This window comes from Barbus barbus, assembly GCF_936440315.1.
Source record: "Barbus barbus genome assembly, chromosome: 6".
NCBI classification, from domain to species: domain Eukaryota; kingdom Metazoa; phylum Chordata; class Actinopteri; order Cypriniformes; family Cyprinidae; genus Barbus; species Barbus barbus.
Window position 1 is genome coordinate 5,421,412 of NC_136734.1, and position 13,870 is coordinate 5,435,281.

General features: G+C 34.7%; 1 pseudogene across 1 annotated transcript; it reads left to right on the plus strand.

Annotated features, from left to right (window-relative positions):
• The first annotated feature begins 1,139 nt into the window (after positions 1–1,139).
• Positions 1,140–13,632, plus strand: LOC306871627 (annotated as a pseudogene). Its single transcript, XR_013785824.1, has 10 exons — positions 1,140–1,431; positions 4,504–4,644; positions 7,613–7,773; positions 8,095–8,171; positions 8,786–8,789; positions 9,268–9,413; positions 9,514–9,679; positions 9,765–9,870; positions 10,968–11,055; positions 12,452–13,632. The product of XR_013785824.1 is annotated as an uncharacterized misc_RNA (transcript).
• The last annotated feature ends 238 nt before the right edge of the window (positions 13,633–13,870 follow it).

Sequence of the window (13,870 nt, forward strand, 5' to 3'; positions counted from 1 at the left end):
AATAAGAATGTTGTAGGCTTAATTTAATTTAATAACTTTTTCTGTTTAAATCAGTTTCACAGAAAATCAGCATTTTTTTCTCCTAAAATCAGAGCAAAAAATGTACTTTCTCCACATTATTTCATGTTCTCACTCAACTTTCCTCCTTAATGGCACAAGTCCAGAAAAAGCGTTCTTGTGAGCAGATACAGATGGATTTTTTTCTGCTGATTAAGGAGGAAAATCTTCTGAATGATTTTGAATACAGTAAAATGTGCCAATTAAATACTGCTTGGATTAAGGCAGCATAAATTAGATCTACAGAAACAAATATATCTTTAATGTCTTTAATAGACAGCAATTTGATTAAACAGAGAGAACATGTAGATTGTTGTTTAACTTTATTTTCACAGATTTTTTTCTAAGAAAATAAGAGTAATCTTACTTCTAGTACTGTTTTTGTACCGCTCTTTATGCTTTTTATTTATTTTTTGCTGTCCTTTATAACTTTCTATTTATCAAAGTATTATGAAAAACAAAATCCATCATAGTTTCCACAAAAATATTATGTAGCACAACATTTTGAATTATATTCCAATAGAAAACAATTATTTTAAATAATATTATTTCACAATATTACTGTTTTTATTGTTTTTTTGTTTGTTTTTATTAAATAAATGCAGCCTTGGTGAGCTATTTTAAATGGTTATAATATTTCACAATATTGTTTTATTTTTTATTACTACTGAAAGTTTGATTAAATAAATAAATGCAGCCTTGGTGAGCATAAAAAGTTCCAGAAGGTCTGAAAATGTCAAAAAGCCAAAGATTTCGATATGAATTCAAGCATATATCATTAAGTTCTCATTAAAGGCCAAATTATCTGAGATATGTCTACATGCAGAATGCAAAAAGGGATACAATAGTATTTAAGAGGAAATGCTTTGGCAATAAGACATGAAAAATCATACATGCGTGCATGTGGCGAAAGAGCAGACCATATCACAGCTTAGTCAGTCGCTCCTTCTGGAAGCAAAGGGGTTGTCTTAAAGACACAGTGTCTTTTTTCCTTAGCATATAGGGCTCTCCCTCTCTCTCTTTCCTTCTCTGTCTCTGTGAAGACCTCAACGTGAGTAATGCAATTATGGTGAAGGAGTGATATGAAAGGATCATCAGCTCTTTACAGGAAGAGCCTACCAGCAGAACAGGAAGAGAGCTGCAGCGTGGCCGAGAGTGTCACACCATCACCCAGTCTGCAGATAGAAAGAGAGAGGAAAGACAGGAAGAGCAGGGAGTCTCCCTACAGCGGGGCCTGGCTTCTGACTTCACACCACATTCTCCTCTTTAACTGTGTCTTGTCTTTCCTTTATCAACATGTTTGCTTCTTTTCCTCACAGGGAAATGCAACATTACACCTCTACCCGCATTTCAGATCTCTGCTGGAGTTCAAAGGTAGGAAATTTTAATAGAAGATTGATTTGTAACTTTTAGTATGCTCTCAAAAGAATATATATGTGTATATATATATATATATATATGTTAGAGATAGAATGCAGAATCTGTTTTATTTATTAAAGTCTCAGTCTCTTTAAAATATATTAATGTGCTATATTATATATATTATGAATATGATTCATATATTTCAGAACCTTTGATTTTTCTTTTTTTTTGGTGACGTGCATGCTTCGAATTACATTTATTATTTTACTTTTAATTTTTTTTCGTTGTAATTCATTTTTTCTGTGCATATATGAACTATTCATGTTTGCCTATCAAATATGAATATTTTCTCTGTGCCATGCATATCTACTGAGAGTAAATGACAACTTCAAGGCATTGCTGATTAGTGTCACATGGTAGCACAATAAAAAAAAAAAGGGAAATTTTCTTAAGTCATTGGAACTGCATATCACGCATGATATTAAACAGCCAAACTAGTTTTTAGTGCTATTTTCCTCATTTATTGCTTAGAAATTAGACTTGGGTTGAGGGAGATGTGTAGTCCAGGCAGTAGCATCTACAGCTATGACTAACACCTCACACTGAGTCATGCAAGCGTATGTACAGCCAGCGCAGTATCCGCCTGAGAGCGCGAAACATAGCAACACATCTCATTCACATGCACTTCGATAAACTCCCTCTGGCTCTGCTGACTTAACGCTTTTGGCTGTGTATTTATGTAACTGTTAAAACGAAAGTCCAGCTGGTGTCACAGCTAGGCTGTATCTGAGTGATGGGTCTTCGTTGGTGTAGGTGAGTGATCTTTGGGTGTGTCAGGGGGCATCATTACCGCACACTGATTGAGTAGTATTCCTTCAGTGGGCAGTGTGGGTTCACCCGGTGCAGAGAACCAGAATGAGTCATTCACATTGACAACAGTGCAGCATCAGTGGGATAGACAGAGAGAAATGTCTTCCCACATTACTGCTACAGAGAACATACGATTGATAGTCAACAACAGGAACAAATATAAAATGAAAATAGCATTTTGTATAGCCATTGCATGTTACCAACTTCAAGTCAGAGTCAAAACCTGACATAATTATGACATGCATTCTTAAAACATACTATTTAAATAGTAAAACATGCATGGATCTTTTTATAAACCGTCATTTCTGAATTTTATGAATCTCATTCTACTTTGTTTACTCTAATTTAAGAGCATGAACGTATTGCAGTGGTCTTCTATGTTCCCGGGAATGTATATAGTGTGTCGCATTGTCATCAGGATGTGGGTTTGTGTAGGAAAGGGTAATGAGATTTGCGATTGGTGCATTGTTTGGGTGTGGTTTTGGCTGGTTTGTCTTATCTCAATAAGTTTGACACTATCATGATGACTCGGGTCTCTCCGCAGTGGTGCTGCTGTGCGGTTTGGAGATGACGCAGCACTTTCTTGACCTTTGACTTTTCCCCAGTGGACTAGATCCCTCAGTATCTCCTTCCACCTTTCGGCAGCAAAGTGAGACGTGTTTTTTCAGTTACCTTTTCACCTTTAAACAGCCTCAAAGATCCCTTAATAATCCCTGGTTATTGAGCGTATCACATGCACGTGACTACATCTGATTTTAATTATGTAGCACCTGTGGAATGAAAGTAATTACATGGATATGCTACCGTTCAAAATTTGAGGTCTGCAAGATTTTTTATTATGAACATTACGCATGGATGCATTAAACTGATCAAAAATGAAAACAGAAGAGACGTAATGTTACAGAAATGTAACATTCAATTCATCAAAGAATTCAAAAAAACAAAACATATCAGTTTCCACAAAAATAAAGAACACATCTGTTTTCAACATTGAATTATAATATCAAATGTTTCTGGATCATGTGATATTGAAAATTTAGCTTTGCTATCATAGAAATAAATTACATTTTAAAACACATTAAAATGGAAAATAGATAGTTTAAATTGTAGTAATATTTCACTATATTAGTGTTTTAGTGTATTTTTAATCAAGCAAATGCAGTCTTGGTGTATTAAGACACTTTCAAAAATAATTACATAATATTTACAATATATTTGTTTAAATATTTACTCAAACTCTTGAATGGTAGTGTACATGATGGTGACCTTATATACTCATAGGAAACAAAAATAATACATTTTACATTTTGCATTTACATTTAGTCATTTAGCAGATGCTTTTATCCCAAGAAAATTATATATATATATATATATATATATATATATATATATATATATATATATATATATATATATATATATATATATATATGAAACCTCTGAGCAGTAATGTTCAAAATCAGAGTATTTTCTGAAATGAGAAAGAGAGAGCAGTTAAGAGACGGGGAGAGATGGACAGACAGATTTGAGGGTGTGTTGGTGCACCTTTGTAGAATGTTGATGAGACAGAACAAGACGGGTTTGTGTGAGATCTTGCACACCTGCAGCCACTATCTGAAAGAGCTTCAGTGTGAACCGCAGATGTGTTGTGAAGGTAGCAGAAACATTTGATGAGTCCTGACATGTAGTTATGCAGATTCAAGGTGTGATATTGCTTTTCTAAACAATCTAACTTGAGATTTTCACCTGGCGAATCATAAAAAAAAACGATATTTGACTAAGAAACCACCCCAAAAAATGAGCAATTGCATATTAGTGTGCTAAAATCATTCTGAGCATGTAAGCAACCATAAATCAGGCATTGTGGCGATGACTGAAGCACCAATCGCTATCTTTAGAAAATGTAAAAATGTAGTTTTATATTACTTGCATGCTTTCAAAACTCTCGGCTGGCGTTGCTTCACAGTCGTTCTTCACTGGCTAGCTTTATGTGGCTCCACCTTGAAGCTGCCAGTTGAAGAGCTGTTGTGGGTAACCATAACAACAGACCACCAGAGGGGGCGTGGTCAAGAAAATTGGACAAGTCGATCAGAATTCATGAACATATTTTATTAATCAGATGGATTTTTTTCTCCCTAGAATTATAGTTTTGAAACATGGTTGTGTTTCTACTGCTAGTGCAGTTTTATAAATGCCTGCAGTTGGATATTGTAGGTGTCACGGATTACCTGAGCGCTGAGATTTCCACCTCCAAACAGAAGAAGTTCAGCCTGGTGACGTTTGTGGACACTCCAGGGTTGGTGGATGGAGATATGGTGTACCCTTTTGATGTCAACAGTGCCATCACCTCTTTTGGTAAGGCTGCGTCTCTTCATTTTGTACAGTTTAAGCTTCTATAGCAGTTCCTGGAGCACCACCCCACATTTTGCATGTTTTCCTAATCAAACACCTGACTCATCAGCTCATTTGTAAGAGACTCAAATGGTGCATTCAAGGTTATATTTAAGAGTTGGCAAGTTGTAATTACAAGTTGTGTTCAAATTACTTTGATTGGAGCAAGATGGCCATGCACCTTTTTTTAAATTTTAATTCATAAGAACTCTACTTCTACAAAATTATAAGCAAAGAATGTAAATCTGTGTGTTTTTGCTTTATGGAGGTGCTGTAAATTGAATCGTTATATATACTATTGTAATTATACAATACTATCTTTTTTTGGAGCAACTTAGATTTATTGTACAGGTGAATCTCAGAAAATTAGAATATCATGAAATAGTTAATTTTGTAACTTATTTCAAAAAGTGAAACTTTCATATATTTTAGATTCATTACATGTAAAGTAAAACATTTCAAAAGTTTTTTTGTTTTAATTTTGATGATTAGAGCTTACAGCTCATGAAAGTCAAAAATCCAGTATCTGAAAGTATTAGAATATTTACATTTGAGTTTCAATTAATGACCATCCCTACAGTATAAATCCTGGGTATCTCTTGTTCTGTGAAACCACAATAATGGAGAACACTGCTGACTTGGCAATGATCTAGAAGATGAACATTGACGCCCTCCACAAAGAGGGTAAGTCACAGAAAGTCATTACTCTAAAGTCAAGGGGTGGCTGTTCACAGAGTGCTGTATCAAAGCATATTAAATGCAAAGTTGACTGGAAGGAAGAAATTGGATAGAAAAAGGTGCACAAGCAACAGGGATGACCACAACCTTGAGAATACTGTCAAGCAAAGCCATTCAAACACTTGGGAGAGCTTCACGAGGAGTGGACTGAAGCTGGAGTCAGTGCATCAAGAGTCACCACACTCAGACATCTTCAGGAAAAGGGCTACCAAGCCATTTCTGAACCAGGTAAGACGCTTCTGACGTTGTCTCTGGTTCAGAAAGGGCTACCAAGCTACCAAGCCATTTCTGAACCAGAGACAACGTCAGAAGCGTCTTACCTGGGCTGTGGAGAAAAAGAACTGGACTGTTGCTCAGTGGTCCAAAGTCCTCTTTCAGACAAAAGTACATTTTGCATTTCATTTGGAAATCTGGAGGAAGCCTGGAGAGGCACAGAATCCAAGCTGCTTGAAGGCCAGTGTGAAGTTTCCGAAGTCGGTGATGATCTGGGGTGCCGTGACGTCTGCTGGTGTTGGTCCATTATGTTATTATGAAGTCCAAAATCAATGCAGCTGTCTCCCAGGAGATTTTGGAGCACTTTATGCTTCTGACAAGCTTTATGGAGATGCTGAGTTCCTTTTCCAGCAGGACTTTAGCACATGCCCACAGTGTCAAAACCACTTCCAAGTGGTTTGCTGCCCATGTTATTACTGAGCTTGATTGGCCAACCAACATGCCTGACCTGAACCCTATATGGAATCTATGGGATATTTTCAAGAGAAAGATGAGAAACAGTCGATCCAACAATACAGACGAGCTGAAGGCTCAGTAGTGCCACAGCAGAGCCACAGACTGATCGCTTCCATGCCACACCTCACTGATGCTGGAGTTTGTGCTAAAGGAGCCCCGACCAAGTATTGAGTGCATAAATGACCATACTTTAAAGAACTTGAACTTGTCTGTTTTGCAAATCCTTTTTTTGATCGATCTTAGGAAATATTCTAATATTTTCTTTCTTTTTTTTCTCTCTTTCATGAGCTGTAAGCTCTAATCATCAAAATTAAAACAAAAAAAACTTGAAATGTTTTACTTTACATGTAATGAATCTAGAATATATGAAATGTAGGATATCAGAGACCGAATCATGACGATCATGTTTGAATCACATATTGTGTATGTCTTTTTAATAACTATTGAATGGCTTAAGAGTCAGAAACTCCTACTCTTATTAACGACTTTGTGTTGGTGTTCATGTGCAGTATCGGGGGGCTAGGCTAGTTCTCTGAGATCTTGTGTATTACATTATTTGTGTTTTGTAAAGATCTATTAACTGAAACTGATTTAAAATTATTTTTTCTGGGTTGTTTCACTTTTTTTATTAACCATTTTCTCTGTCAAGGCAAATTTCTCTTAACCTTTTTTGTCTTGTAGTTAATGTGCTGTATGTTAACTTTGTGTACCAGTGAAGATATTGTTAAATAAATCTATTAAAAATGTGTTTTAATTAATGATAAATAAATAAATCTGATATAAATATATAAAATATAAATGATAGATGAATTGGCAGAAATAAAATGTTTAAGTACTAAAAATACTAAAACTGAAATAAAAATAAATTAAAGTTAAATATGAATATTTAAAAAAAAAAGAGTAAAAATTACAAAAGCACGTAACAAAATTACTAAAACTTAAGCTAAAATTAAAATAAAAACTGAAAATGTAAAAATAAAAGCTAATTCAAATACTATAATTGTATCTAAATAATACTATATTAACACTGACATAAATACTGGATATACACATTTAATGGTTAAAAAAGTTGTTAAAATAATTTAAAATTATCTGAAGCATTTAAATTGTTCAGTCTTTCTTTTCAGAGAAAATGGACCAAAAAATATTGATGACTCATTTTGTAGCAAGTAGCGAATCTCACTAAATTAAAGGCTATTTTCTATTTTAGAAAAAGATAAGCTCTTCAGTATGCCCAACCCAACTTCCTGTTTCAATAAATCTGTCAACACAGGAACAAAACTTGTGTTTTTCAAACCTTTTAAAATGATCTTTTTAAGCTAATGAGACAATACAGTATGTACCAGTAAAAAAGTACCGGTAATAAAGTTTGATTTTGTTTTATTTTATTTTTTTTGTCTTAAATTAAATCACACAACTATTAGATTAACAGTTCTTCTCATTTTACATATCTGTGTATTTTCAGGTGAGCAGGCGGACCTCATCTTTGTGTTTTTTGACCTGATGGGACAGGCTTTGTGCAAGCTTACATTGAACATTGTTAAGAAGTTGAGTGAGAAGTGTGGAGACAGACTGCGCTTTTACCTGAGCAAAGCTGATGAGGCTGGACGAGAAACGGACAGACAGGTGTGTGTGTGTGTGTGTGTGTGTGTGTGTCTTTACTGCCCTTAAAGTCAATATAAATATGTGTCTTTACTGCCCTTAAAGTCAATATAAATATACAAAAACATTTTAGCTCGGTAAACTGTTACTGTCAGGACTTACAAATTTAATATGGTCATTTCCAGTCTCACTTCAATCTGTACTCCTGATCATAATAGTTTGTTCTCTGACAGGAAGCCAAACAGGTGCTATTACAAATTCAATCCTCTGGGGTTTCTCTGTCGCTTTAACCCATCTTTAGGTCAAATGTCTCAGTCAGTGTTGGTGTTGATTTTATTCCCACAGCGAGTGATGATGCAGATTGTCCAAGAGCTGTGCAGGAGACCTGGACTCAACAAATGTGGCTTCGAAATGCTCAAAAAGTAAGAGATGATGGTAGCAGATTGCTGTGCTGGTTAATAGTCCATGGTTTTCCTCCTAGAAGTGACATGAGTAATGGAAGGCCTGCCCATGCTGCACTGCTGTGTCAGAGGAAATAGATTTATGTCTCTCTGCAGCATTTACATTCATTTGTCTGTCAGCAGAGACACTTCTCTTACAAGCCCAACTTAAAGGAGAAATGGATGGACTGATACTAATAAGACATAAAAGATAAACTTGATTTCACACTGCTTTATAATGCACTACTGCTTTTTTTTTTTTTAGCTTTTTTTAAGACTTTAAAAAATATATTTAATACTTTTATTTGCACTGACATAAATTGATCAAAATATACAGTGCAGATGTTTATAATATTACAAATATATTCAAATACATGCTGTTGAACTTTCTATGTATCAGAAAATGTTGGTTTCTACAAAAATATTAAGCAGCATAATTGTTTTCAACATTGAAATTAGTAACAAACAAAAACAATTCTTGAGCACCAAATCAATTTTTCATCTGCTAAAAATGCAGTTGTTCACATCCTTAAAAATGTGTTTGTTTTTTTTTCAGTGGCAATGCTCTTAATGCCCATATGTGAAGTGACATTCAGCCAAGTATGGTGACCCATACTCGGAATTCGTGCTCTGCATTTAACCCATCCAACGTGCACACACACAGCAGTGAACACACACACACCGTGAACACACACCCGGAGCAGTGGGCAGCCTTTTTATGCTGCAGCGCCCGGGGAGCAGTTGGGGGTTCGGTGCCTTGCTCAAGGGCACCTCAGTCGTGGTATTGAGGGTGGAGAGAGCGCTGGACATTCACTCCCCCCACCTACAATTCCTGCCTGACCTGAGACTCGAACCCGCAACCTTTGGATTACAAGTCCGACACTCTAACCATTAAGCCACGACTTCCCACCCATATGCATATGCAGCTTTGTTTGTAATGACCATAAAATAATTCTTCATTCCATTAGTCCACTTTTTGCTATACAGTGTTATTGCATATGATAGTTGATACTATAGATAGTTGATAAAGTGAATATAAAATTATTAAAGTTTTGTTTTTGTGTGTTTGTGTGTGCAGCCCAGCAGATGCATCAACCAGATTGATGAGGTTTGCAAGACCATTGAAAAGAGCATAAACCAGGCAGTCCAAAAAACACTTGACCAGCTGAAGAAAGACTGCAACCTGATCATCTCTACCATCAACCATACACTGGAACAGGACCGGTACACATACATCCATCCACACTGTATCTGCTCTGCCTCATGACTCTAGAGCTCATATATGTAATATTTATCAGCTTGGCATGTATTTGTCTTCCCTCAGGATGAATGTGAGCAGTAATAAAAGCAATCGTTTTAATTCTTTCCTGTGTGGAGTTCTGGGAATCTTCCTTCCATCGCTCTTCATCATCAGCACCTTCGCTCCAGAGGAACTGGACTTGGACTCTCTTGTTGGAGAGGGATTGACTAAAACGCTCTACTTTTCCACAGTATGTACTTATTTTCTGAAGATTAAGATTGGTTCCAATCACAGGTGACTGTTTTATTTGTTCTGTTTATCTGTGTGTTTTTTAGGGTGTAGTTGTGTATCTGTGGGACTGGATTCCTGAAGATTGGCAGATAATGTTTGTGATCATCTTTGGTGCTCTTTTATGTTCTTCTTGGCCAAGTATTTTGCACGGTGAGCAAAATTGTCTCTAAATGTTTTGTTTTATTGTCACAAGGGGGCACCGTAACTCTGACATCGCTTACTTTTATTTATTTGATGCTTTATCTTTTGGCTAGGTTTAGAATAGCTATTTATTCAACAGTGTACAGTGCAGTGTGTACTGTGCACAGTATGCAAATTTTCTATACAGAATAACCAGATACTACCATTTAAAAAAACAGTGCAACAAATTAAGCCTTTTTACATAATTTTCTCCACTTTCACAATGCAAAAATACATTTTTACATGCTGTTGGTTCAAAAACTGCAAAGTAACCAAATGTGTTCTCAAGACAACACTCACTGAATATCAATATGCATGTAATGAGGTCTAGTGACAAACATGATCGTTTGCATCATGCTTACTATTTTACATACTATTTTGAAAGGTCAAGTTAGTGTCACCAAACAGAATGCCAAAATAATGACCTGCCTGCCACACTGCATCTCCTTCATGTATATTGGTGTATATTAATAATGATAACACTTTAGATTCTGCGTGAGCATATTCTTGATCCCTTAACCTTCCCCAATACCTAAACATAATGAGTTTTTGGCTCAAGGTCTGCATTTAAAGTCACACCAGAGGTGTTCAGCTGGGATCAGGACTTGGCTTTCTGCAGACCAGTCAAGTTCTTCCACACTGACTGAATCAATCATGTCTTTTTGAACCGTGCCTTATACACAGAGACACTGTCATGTTAGAATAGAAAAGGGTCCTGTCCAAACTGTTGCTATAAAATTAGAAGCACACAATTCCCTAGAATATCATTATATGCTTAAACATTAAGATTTGTACTCATAGAAATTACTAAAGTAGTCAAACATATTCATTAGAAGGGGGTGACCCAATACTTTTGGCAATATAGTGTATATTAATATATGTCGAGATATACAGTATCTGTACAATATATCAAGATTTTAATCTAATGCTATCAATGAATGCTAGCATTTAATCTTTCATTGTACTGTGCCACTTACTGTAATTCGATTCTTGAGCTGATTTCTGTTTTTTAAACGGTCACGTCATCAGTTTAACAGCAGCACTCTCAATGCTCTGATCTCCTTCAGTCAGGGCAGTAAGACGCTGACTAAGAGAGAGAAGAAGAAACCGGCAGAGAACAGCGATTACATCCAGGATGTCGTCAAATCCAAGAAGGTACAACATACATTAAGCATCATTGTGAATATCATAATTGCACATAATTGCACTATCATAATTGTGAATTCATTTAGCCATTCATTTCCCTAAAGATAACATTAGTCTTACAATCGTTGCTTGTGTTGAAATTTACATTACTGTTCAATAGTTTGTGGTCATCATGTTTTTACATTTTTATTCATTTATTTATATTCAGCAAGTATGCATTAAATTGATCATTTAATGCATTATTGAAATAATTGAGCAGTGTAGACATTTATAATGTAACAAAATCATTATATTATTATTAATATAATGGAGTAATGATGCTGAAAATTAAGCTTTGCATCACAGGAATAAATTACATTTTACAATATATTACAGTATTAAAAACAGTCATTTTTACATTGTAATAATATTTCAGGTACTGTTTTAACTGTTCAGCGTAAGAAACTTCTTTCAAATACATTATAAAATCTTACCAACCCCAGAATTTTTGAACAATAGTTTGTTTTGCTAGTGTCTCAAATTGAAACATAAGTAGCAGAAATAGTGTGAAAGTGATTCTTTACTTAATAAATTCATTATTAATTTCTGTGAAATTGTCTCTTCAATTCCACACTCTGCTTATTTTCAATTCACAACTATTAAAATTCCATGTAGGTAAATATTTCTGTTATACAAAACTGTATAATAATTATTATACAGTTAAATATAGTTTGTTCTTGTTAATTTAGAGCAAAACTTGCCTAATATAATTTTTTTTCATTTACCACATTTGACTTTTTGCATTATAAATATATTACTATAAGCATTTACAGTTTTTTTTCAACTGCTTACACACAAAATCTTTACTTGTCACACAATTTCTGAAACCTGAATTACTTTCAGTCTTGTACAGAAATGTACATAAGAGCTCATGAAAGAAGAGCGTTTTGAATAACTGTGTATATGATATATCCAAAAATATAATACTATGGCAAAGGTGAATGCAGTACTTCATTTTGCAAGAGATGTGAGGCATCTTGCATTTTATGTGTGCAGTTCTTGGATTTCTGTGTAAAGTTTTGAAAAAAAAAAAAGAGGCAAAGTTTTGAAAATATAAGCAGTTGAAAAAAACTATAAAAATATGCAAATAGCAATATATAAATAATGACATACATCAACATAAAAGGCTAAAAAATAGCAAGTTGCAATGACTAGCTGACAAGTGCCTAAAACCGCTCTAAAATCATCGAACCAGAGCAGTTTAACCAGCTTGGCATGGCTGTGAGACTAGCTAACCACCTTAACCTCCAAGTTGGTTTTTCAGCAGAGATGTGAGAGAACTGAAAACTGAACCTGCATTTGAAATAGAAGCCTTTCGAAGGATGTTTGTCTTCTAATCTTGTAATATTTGTCATCTTTATCTTAGCGGAAGCTGTATGAGGAGTATCTTCGCCAGTGTGCTGCAGAATATGATTTCTGAAGGAAGTCTGCATGACAGCCGTCGGTCACATCAGAGTCGTCTGAATAATTTATATAAAGTACATCCACCTGTGAAACAATGATGTAGTTTCATATTTACATGAGCGAGAGTAACAAATCGGTGCCTTTTTGTGGATAGAGTTGAACAAAATGTGATATACAAACATGACCTCAATATATTCTTACACCAGCTAGTTTTTCTATATGAATCATTTTGAATAATCTGACCTTGATCTGTTTTTAGCCAATAAGCTACATTATCACCATGTAATGAGATATAAGTCAGAGACATTAGCCTGGTTTCTGTGGCCTTCTTTTGATCTCCAGGAGCACTGTAGGAGAAACCAAAGGTACTAAATTCAACCTCATGTAAACTTTACACAGTGTTTATATTATCAAGTGACATTTCTACTTTTTATAATGCAACACAGAAGACTTTCTCCCAGCAGCCACAGAAAAAGCGCTCAACTTTAGGTCTTCCTGTCATTCATAGATGAATGTGAATGTACTGCTGCATGTTTGTCTATGTATATGTCGCTTGTATATGGTTTTAAAATGATTGTTTTATAGTGTTCTGAAGTGATGCTGCCTAAAAATGATAACATTTTAGAATTATTCTCCTAGGGCATTGTTTTATGAATACTAAGGACTTGCATTTTTTTATTTTTTTTTGGAGAAATAGCTGGTTTTGAAGATTTTTACCCGTCCATATATACAGGGTGCAGGGTGGAATCATGCACGGATTCATTTATTTATACATTTTTTATTTTATTAGCTTATTTTATTTTTCAGCTTTTTAAATGCACATTTTAAGAAACTCTTAAAATAGCACTTCCATGAGTTTGAAATGAACATGCATTTACCCCAGTGTTGCAAAAATGCATTGTTTTATGACTCAGATTTCATAGCATATTGTTATACTGATTTTCCAAATGGATGTTACTTTAAATTTAAGGCTTTCAAATGTTTTAGTTTTCTTTTAGCTATGCTGATTTTTACAGAACAAAATGCCCTTTGACTCAAAACTTTTTATTCCACTGTCTTATACTATGATAAATTTCTTGCTATGTTTACTGTAAGTATATTTGAAAGTACAAGCAGCACAATAAAATGTTATAGCAACAAATGTATTCATCTTTTTTTATTCCACCAGAACCTGTCCCATATGACTGAAACCTCCAATCCCTGAGTTAGTATCAAAGAAAAGCTAAAGGAGGTCAGAGCTACAAGAGAAGCATTCGTTATTATAGTGTACAATCAACAATCAATCAGTCTATCATCAATAAATCATTTCACGATTAGTCAAAAAATACAAGCCTCTTATAATATGAGCATTTCTATAGTTAAAGTTATAGCTTTAAATATT